The sequence below is a fragment of the Piliocolobus tephrosceles genome, chromosome 10 (assembly GCF_002776525.5).
Source record: "Piliocolobus tephrosceles isolate RC106 chromosome 10, ASM277652v3, whole genome shotgun sequence".
Lineage (NCBI taxonomy): Eukaryota > Metazoa > Chordata > Mammalia > Primates > Cercopithecidae > Piliocolobus > Piliocolobus tephrosceles.
Genome location: NC_045443.1, coordinates 126,601,184 through 126,609,406, shown reverse-complemented (window position 1 = coordinate 126,609,406; position 8,223 = coordinate 126,601,184). Strand labels below are relative to the sequence as shown.

The 8,223-nt window shown below is 43.8% G+C and overlaps 1 protein-coding gene and 1 pseudogene across 10 annotated transcripts in view; one reads left to right on the top strand and one right to left on the bottom strand.

Annotated features, from left to right (window-relative positions):
* The window catches only part of LOC111522973, a 1,152-nt pseudogene extending 551 nt beyond the window's left edge, over window positions 1-601 (top strand).
* The window catches only part of GLT1D1 (glycosyltransferase 1 domain containing 1), a 128,996-nt gene that overhangs the window by 37,971 nt on the left and 82,802 nt on the right, over window positions 1-8,223 (bottom strand). The window lies entirely within an intron of this gene.

The following is an 8,223-nucleotide window of genomic DNA, read 5'->3' as shown; positions in this document are numbered from 1 at the left end:
AAGGAAGGAAGGAAGGAAGGAAGGAAGGAAGGAAGGAAGGAAGGAAGAAAAAGAAAGAGAGAGAAAGAAAGAAAGAAATTGGCATGTTAGCCAAGGCTTTCATTGACCAAGAGAAACTCATTCCAGATTATGTCATCTCAGCTGACCCTTCAGGAGCTGCAAAATCTCACCTAGTCTAGCTGTTGGATGGTTTTCCAAGGACACTTTCACAGGCAGAAGCCCTAGATAGAGCAGATCAGATCGACACAGTGATTAACCTGAATGTGTCCTTTTAGGTCATTAAACAACGCCTTACTTGGCTCGCTGGATTCATCCCGCCAGCGGCCGAGTCTACAACATTGAATTCAACCCTCCCAAAACTGTGGGCACTGATGCTCTGACAGGGAGCCTCTCATTCAGCGTGAGGATGACAAACCAGAGACGGTTATCGGGAGACTAGGCTTGGGAAGCCAAACAAAGCCAGTCCTGGAATATTACCAAAAAAAAAGAGGTGTTGGAAACATTCTCCGGAATAGAAACCAAGAAGATTTGGCCCTGTGATTATGCTTTCCTACAAACTAAAGTTCCTCAAACAAGCCAGAAAGCTTCAGTTACTCCGTGAGGAAAAATGTGTGGCACTATTAGTAGTAAGATGAGCACATCTCATAGTCCTTGCATTTAGAAGCTGTTTTTCCTAAGACTTCCAGTATGTATGATTTCTTTGAAAATTATATTACTTTTATTTCTGCTGATTTTATTCTAGATGCTAAGGATGTGCCAAGTGAGTCAGATACTAAGATTCATCCTTTGAAATCACCTAGTGTGTTTTATGCAGCTATCTTCAAAAACATCAGTGATGTCTGAACTTTTAAAACATCTGTTAGAGCAAAATTAAAAGAGCATTTGGTAGTAATCTAACTTTTTGTTCAGTTAATAAGTGGTTGATAAAGTTTCCGTATTTTCCTGGAAAAGTTAAAACAAAGTTACATGCCATTGGGGGAAAATAGGTGATCAGAAATGTTTGCACAGACTGATGGCAAAAAAGACATTTCCAACAGTGTGGAACATGGTGAGACACTATATTAAATTCTAGAAAGAAAGCAACTGGGCTTACAGATTTGTTGTAAGACACAAATTCTCTGCTACTAAGACATGTATATGCTAACCATACATGCTGTATTTATTTTGTTGTTAAGCATACTTTCAGTTTACTCAGAATTTTCAATTTGCTACAAAATGTATCCATTAGTATATAGAAAAATATTACTTTAAGATGACTTGTTTCCCTTGAATATACGTATGTACCGAGGGTTATGACTTATGTCAGAAATTGACATTATGAGTCCTTGGAAAAGCACCAAAGTTGAATGAATTTTCAACAAAATGTAATTAAAATCTGTATGTTTTCAGATGTGACTCAGGTTAAGAAACATGTTTTAGGATCTACTTGATCCAAATGTATGATCTGCCCTGATAAATAACAAGTTGCAGTACCACCCCCTGCCAAAAAAAGAAAAGAAAAGAAAAAAGAAAACCCGTGGCACTATGTAAATAAAGTAAGCACGCTTTGTCGTGAGTAAATAGATGAGAGATGCCTGGGAAATGCTCCTTTGGCATAAATAGCAATCAATCATAATTAGTAAACAGGTGTGCCAGTAGAAAGAATGTACACAATAGGTTAACAAGGACCAGGAAAGTAAGTGAGTTTCCTGAAGGAGTTCTTTGTTCCTGATCAAAGAAATCGATATCTGTGAGCATTCACCGCCACCTTATTTTAAGGGGAAAGAAACTTTGTTGGTGTCATCTGAGAAGCCATTTAAAAACTGGAACGTAGGCCGGGCGCAATGACTCACGCCTATAATCCCAGCACTTTGGGAGGCCGAGGCGGGTGGATCATGAGATCAGGAGATTGAAACTACCCTGGCCAACATGGTGAAACCCCGTCTCTACTAAAATACAAAAAATTAGCCGGGTGTGGTGGCGGGCGCCTGTAGCCCCAGCTACTCAGGAGGCTGAGGCAGGAGAATGGTGTGAACCCGGGAGGCAGAAGTTGCAGGGAGCCAAGATTGCCACCACTGCACTCCAGCCTGGGAGGCAGAGCGAGACTCCATCTCAAAAAAACAACAAACAAACAAACAAAATTGGAATCTAAAGTGATTCCTGAGTGGGGCAGCAAGGATGGTTGCTGACGTGCTGTGTGGTCTGGTAGAAGTGGGGCAATATGAGAGGTGGAGGAAATACCTGACGGCGTCTTCCATGGCGTATTTACTCTTAACTTGACTTGGTGCCAAATCAAATGAAACAAGCCCTCGTACAAGCTGTTATTAATTGCCTTTAAAAATCTGTTCCATTTTTTTCCACGTACTTAAAATACAAGTACCAGTAAGTTAGTTCTTATGTATTTTGGGGGGAGAATTTTATTTTCCTTTTCTTCTGATACTTTAAAAATTCACTGAGCTTTCAAGATGAACCAAAGTTTCTTAAAAGAATTATAGTAAACACTTCATTCTTTATAAAACTTTTTATAGTGCCTTATTTGAATGTTAATCGTATGTGCTTTCTAAAAATGTTGTGAACTACCAAACTTACGGATTATTGCTAGGTTATCAGGCATACATTAGTCTTTAACAGAATAAAATGCAATTTCATAACCGCGGCTATTACTTTGTCCTTGGTCCTTCACAGGGCCTGCTCCAGCCCACCTTCCTTCCTGCGCCTGATGTCTCAATGGCTTCTGAATGACTGTGTTCTAAGAAATGATCTTAAAACAGTTAAAAAAAAAAAAAGAAAGAAAGAAAGAAAGATTCATGTTAGCAAAAGCCTGAAATGAGGCTAAGTCTCCAGCAAATTAACACCGAATGGCAGCAGAGCCAGACTCAACAATTCAGAGAGGGAAAAAAGTAGTAGGAAATGGTACTATGAGCCCAGTTATTAAATGATAAAAATAATAGTTAAAAAAAAAAAAAAAAACAGAAAGAGAGAGACCGGGCATGGTGGCTCAAGCCTGCAATCCCAGCACTTTGGGAGGCCGAGGAAGCGGGGATCACGTGATCAGGAGTTCGAGCCCCACCTGCTGGCCAACATGGTGAAAGCCTGTCTCTACTAAAAATACAAAAATTGGCCAGGCGTGGTAACAAGTGCCTGTAATCCCAGCTACTCAGGAAGTTGAAGAATCACTTGAACCAGGGGCGGAGGTTGCAGTGAGCTGAGATTGCGGCATTGCACTCTAGCCTGGGTGACAGAGCAAAACTCTGTCTCAAAAAAGAGAAAGAAGAGAGAGAATGTTCCAAAGAACACGTATAGGCTCTGGTTAGGAGCCTGTATGGTTACACCCGAGTGTGGCGAGTGAGAACCCTTCAGTCAACTTAAGGTCTTGAGACAGAGTTGTTTCCAGAAATGGGACAATTGGACAACAACTGAATTTTGCAGTGAAAGTGTTGCTTAAATGGTGCAGAAGGATTTTGTCATAAAATCATTCAGGCAGAATAGGTTGGAATCCTTAGGAAGTCTATGACTAAAGGTCTGACCATATCAAAATATTTTTTAACAGGATGACTTCTCAGAAACAGTTGGAAAGGCCAGGACCTGATCATCAGCTGATGAATGAGTAATGGTGACATGCCTGTCCATACAAAGGAGTGGCACTCAGCCGTGACAAGGAAGTGCTGACTTAAGCCACAACAAGGGTGAGCTTGGGAAACACGATGCCACATGAGTTACACCGGACAGAAAAGACCACAGAGTGTGTGATTCCATGTCTATGACATGGCCAGAGCAGGCAAATCATAGAGACAGAAAGTAGATTAGCGGTTACCCAGGGCTTGCTTAGGATCTAATTAGGGGTTATTGGGGTGAGGGGGAAATGGGGAGTGACGGCTTAGTGGATAGAGGGTATCCTTTCGGGGTGAGAAAAATATTCAGGAATGAGATAGACGTGATGGTTGCACAACTTTGTGAATAGACTAAAGCCCACTGGCTTGTGCACTCTAAAATGGTGAATTTCGTGGCATGTGAATTCCACCTCAACTTTTTAAAGGCCAGGGGCAGCCTTTGCATTAGTCACAACCTAACATCCTCCAGTCCCAACTTGACTCCTACTTTGCATCTGGAAGAAACAGGTGTTTTGGGGCAGGGACTGTGTTCCGTCCTGTTGCATCCCTGAAGGCTAATAACACAATTGTTGAATTCACACAAAAATTAATGGCAACGTGTTCAAACTTATTGCTCCTCAAAGACAGGCCACAAGTTTTTAAGCAAACTCGTAGTGGATAGTGGATATGTGGAGATCAGAAAGAGGCAGCACCAGACTGAGGGGACTCCGGATACAGAGGGCCAGGGTCAAGGCCCCCCCAGGCACCAAACTAGCCTCATGCACATTAACGGACCTCTCTGCATGTTAGTTTGCTCATCTGTCCAGTGAGAACTCTAGAACCTTGGGATTGCTCGGAGGAGTAAATGACTTAGAAGACATGAAGTGCAGAGCCTGTATTCACATTCAGGCCCACTCCAGGGGCTGGATTTGTAAAACTATGCTCTGCTACCTCTCTGACTGCTGTTAGAACTGTGCCTGGAACATAGTAACTGCTATATGTGTTGCAGAAGAAAAAAGTCAAATGTCAATGTCTTATTAGAAAAATACTAGAAGAAAATAACAATGAGAGCTACAGACAGCACCGCCAATACAAAATAATCTATAAGCTTAATGTCACATATATATGTATATAGTACATAATATGTAATATATGTATTGTATGTATACGCACATGTATATATGTATATGTGTACATATGCATATATAGACATATATGTGTACATATATAAGATATATATATACATATTAGAAATGGGGTCTGATGGTTAGAATCTGTGTCCCCACCCAAATCTCCTGTTAAATTGTAATCCCCAGTGTTGGAGGTGGGGCCTGGTAGGAAGTGATTGGATCATGGGGGTGGTTTCTAACAATTTAGCATCATCCCCCGGTGTTGTCTCGTGATGGGGTTCTCGGGAGATCTGGCTGTTTAAAGGTGTGTGGTACCTCCAGCCTTGAGCTCTTCCTCCTGATCCAGACACGTAAGACGCGCGCCTACTTCCCCTTCGCCTTCCGCTGTGACTGAAAGTTTCCTGAGGCATTCCCCGGCTGTGCTTCTTGTACAGCCTGGGGAACTTGAGCCAATTAAACCCATTTTCTTTATAAATTACCCAGTCTCAGGTAGTTCTTTATAGCAGTGTGAGAACTAATACAGGGTCTCACTATGTGGCCCAGGCTGGTCTCGAACTCCTGGGCTCAAGCGATCCTCCTGCCTTGGCCTCCCAAACTGCTGGGATTACAAGCATGAGCCACTGTACCTGGCCAAGCTTAATCTCAAATGCGTACTTTTTTTTTTTTTTTTTTAGTGGACACAGAGTTTCACCATATTGGCCAGGGTGGTCTCAAACTCCTGACCTTAAGTGATCCGCCCACCTTGGCCTCCCAAAGTGCTGGGATTACAGGTGTGAGCCACTGCACCCGGCCTCAAGTGTGTACTTTTTTGATTAACTACACATCTGAGACTAAGGGGCACTGCCACGCTTCTGAACACTCCAGAACTGGGAAGTGGAGAGAAGCTCCCTGATTGCCTGAAAGGAACCCCTGTGTTCCCAAGGGCAGCAGCCACACTCCTCACCACCAGAAACCTCACCATGACACGACCTTGTCTTGTGCAACTTCATCTTGTGCAATGACCTCATCTTGTGCAATGACCTGGCCTCAGGTAAGTTTCCTTACTGAGGTACTGAGAGGACCTTCCTAGGGTGCTGTTTCACCTTTTCCAGCCCACTCAGGACAAAGCTGCAGTATATAGTTACCATATCTGGCTCATCCAACAGCAAAGTCTTCAACAAAACAACTAACACCCATGCCTCTCCTGGTGTTATCGACAATGAATAGAACTTTAAAACACTGAAAAAAAATTCCTAAATGTATGCAAGTGTAACACAAAATTCTAAGCATTTATTGAAAGATACAGGCAGAGGGTCTAAACGCATTTTGCTCATGCCATGCCTGCAGTTTCTTCCCAGCTGCTACTCCTGATGAGCCAGGAGTGAAGGCGTATTCAATTTCTATTCTCATTTACACTTTACCAGTAGGCATTATGAATTATAAACCAAGTTGGTTTAAAGAATATGATGATATCCCAACAGTTTATCATATTAACTGAAATAATGCTGCTTTCTAGAAACGTTGTTTCCTTTCTTCTGGCAAGGAGATGTCTCACGTGTTTATTAAACCCCAGCTCCTTCAGTTGACCAGAAAGCCTGAGATTTAACCCAAAGGATTGGTAATGTTAAGCTTGTTGACATCCCTGAGGTCACCAAGTCACTGAAAATTTGCTGTTAGCCTTCAGCAAATTTGGATGCATAAGAATTAAAAGAATTCCTAGAAATCTATTTCAAGAGAAAAATTCATAGCCATACACAATTTTTTTGTTTATTGCTGTTGTTGCTATTAATAGTCTATACTTCTCAGCCACCTACTCTGTGCAGAACATATGCTGAGTCCTTTACATGCATTAGCTTATTTCTTCCAACAACCTGGTTATCATTACCTGCCTTTTACACATGAAGACACTGAAGCTCAGACAGTTCTATAACTTAACCAGGATCACACAGCTAGAAAGTTGCTGGGCCAGTACTCACATTCAGGCTGACTCCTGGGGCTGAATTTGTAAAACTGCTCTGCTGCCTCTCTGGTTTCTGTTCAAAGTATTTCATCAGATATAGTTCATAAGCTTATGTAGATTATGGAAAGCCTACCTACTTATTAATTTACCCACTACACCACATCCATGTCTGTATTAGTCTGTTCTCACACTGTTAATGAAGACATATCCAAGACTGCATAATTTACAAAGGAAAGAGGGTTTAATTGACTCACAGTTCCAATGGGCTGGGGAGACCTCAGGAAACTTACAGTCTTGATGAAAGGGGAAGCGAACACCTCTTTCTTCACATGGCAGCAACAAGGAGAAGTGCAGAGCAAAGGGGGAAAAGCCCCTTATAAAACCATCAGATCGGAGCAAGATGGCCGAATAGGAACAGCTCCAGTCTCCATCTCCCAGCGCGAGCGACACAGAAGACCGGTGATTTCTGCATTTTCAACTGAGGTACTGGGGTCATCTCACTCGGGAGTGCCGGACAATCCGTGCGGGTCAGCTGCTGCAGCCTGACCAGCGAGAGCTGAAGCAGGACGAGGCATCGCCTCACCTGGGAAGCGCGAGGGGGAAGGGAGTCCCTTTTCCTAGCCAGGGGAACTGAGACACACAACACCTGGAAAAATCGGGTAACTCCCACCCCAATACTGCGCTATAACACCGGCACACCGGAGAATATATCCCACACCTGGCCGGGAGGGTTCCACGCCCACGGAGCCTCCCTCCTTGCTAACACAGCAGTCTGCGGCAATCTAACTGTAAGGCAGCAGCGAGGCTGGGGGAGGGGCGCCCACCATCGCTGAGGCTTAAGTAGGTAAATAAAGCCGCTGGGAAGCTCGAACTGGGTGGAGCTCACAGCAGCTCAAGGAAACCTGCCTGTCTCTGTAGACTGCACCTCTGGGGACAGGGCTCAGCTAAAGGAGCAGAAGCCTGTGCAAACGCGAACGACTCTGTCTGACAGCTTTGAAGAGAGCAGTGGATCTCCCAACATGGAGGTTGAGATCTGAGAAGGGGCAGTCTGCCTGCTCAAGTGGGTCCCTAACCCCTGAGTAGCCTAACTGGGAGACATCCCCCACTAGGGGCAGTCTGACACCCCACACCTCACAGGGTGGAGTACACCCCTGAGAGGAAGCTTCCAAAGCAAGAATCAGACAGGTGCACTCGCTGTTCAGCAATATTCTGTCTTCTGCAACCTCTGCTGCTGATACCCAGGCAAACAGGGTCTGGAGTGGACCTCAAGCAATCTCCAACAGACCTATAGCTGAGGGTCCTGACTGTCAGAAGGAAAACTATCAAACAGGAAGGTCACCTATACCAACACCCCATCAGTACGTCACCATCATCAAAGACCAGAGACAGATAAAATCACAAAGATGGGGAAAAAGCAGGGCAGAAAAGCTGGAAATTCAAAAAATAAGAGCTCATCTCCTCCTGCAAAGGAGCACAGCCCATCGCCAGCAACGGATCAAAGCTGGTCAGAGAATGATTTTGATGAGATGAGAGAAGAAGGCTTCAGTCCATCAAACCTCTCAGAGCTAAAGGAGGAATTACGTAC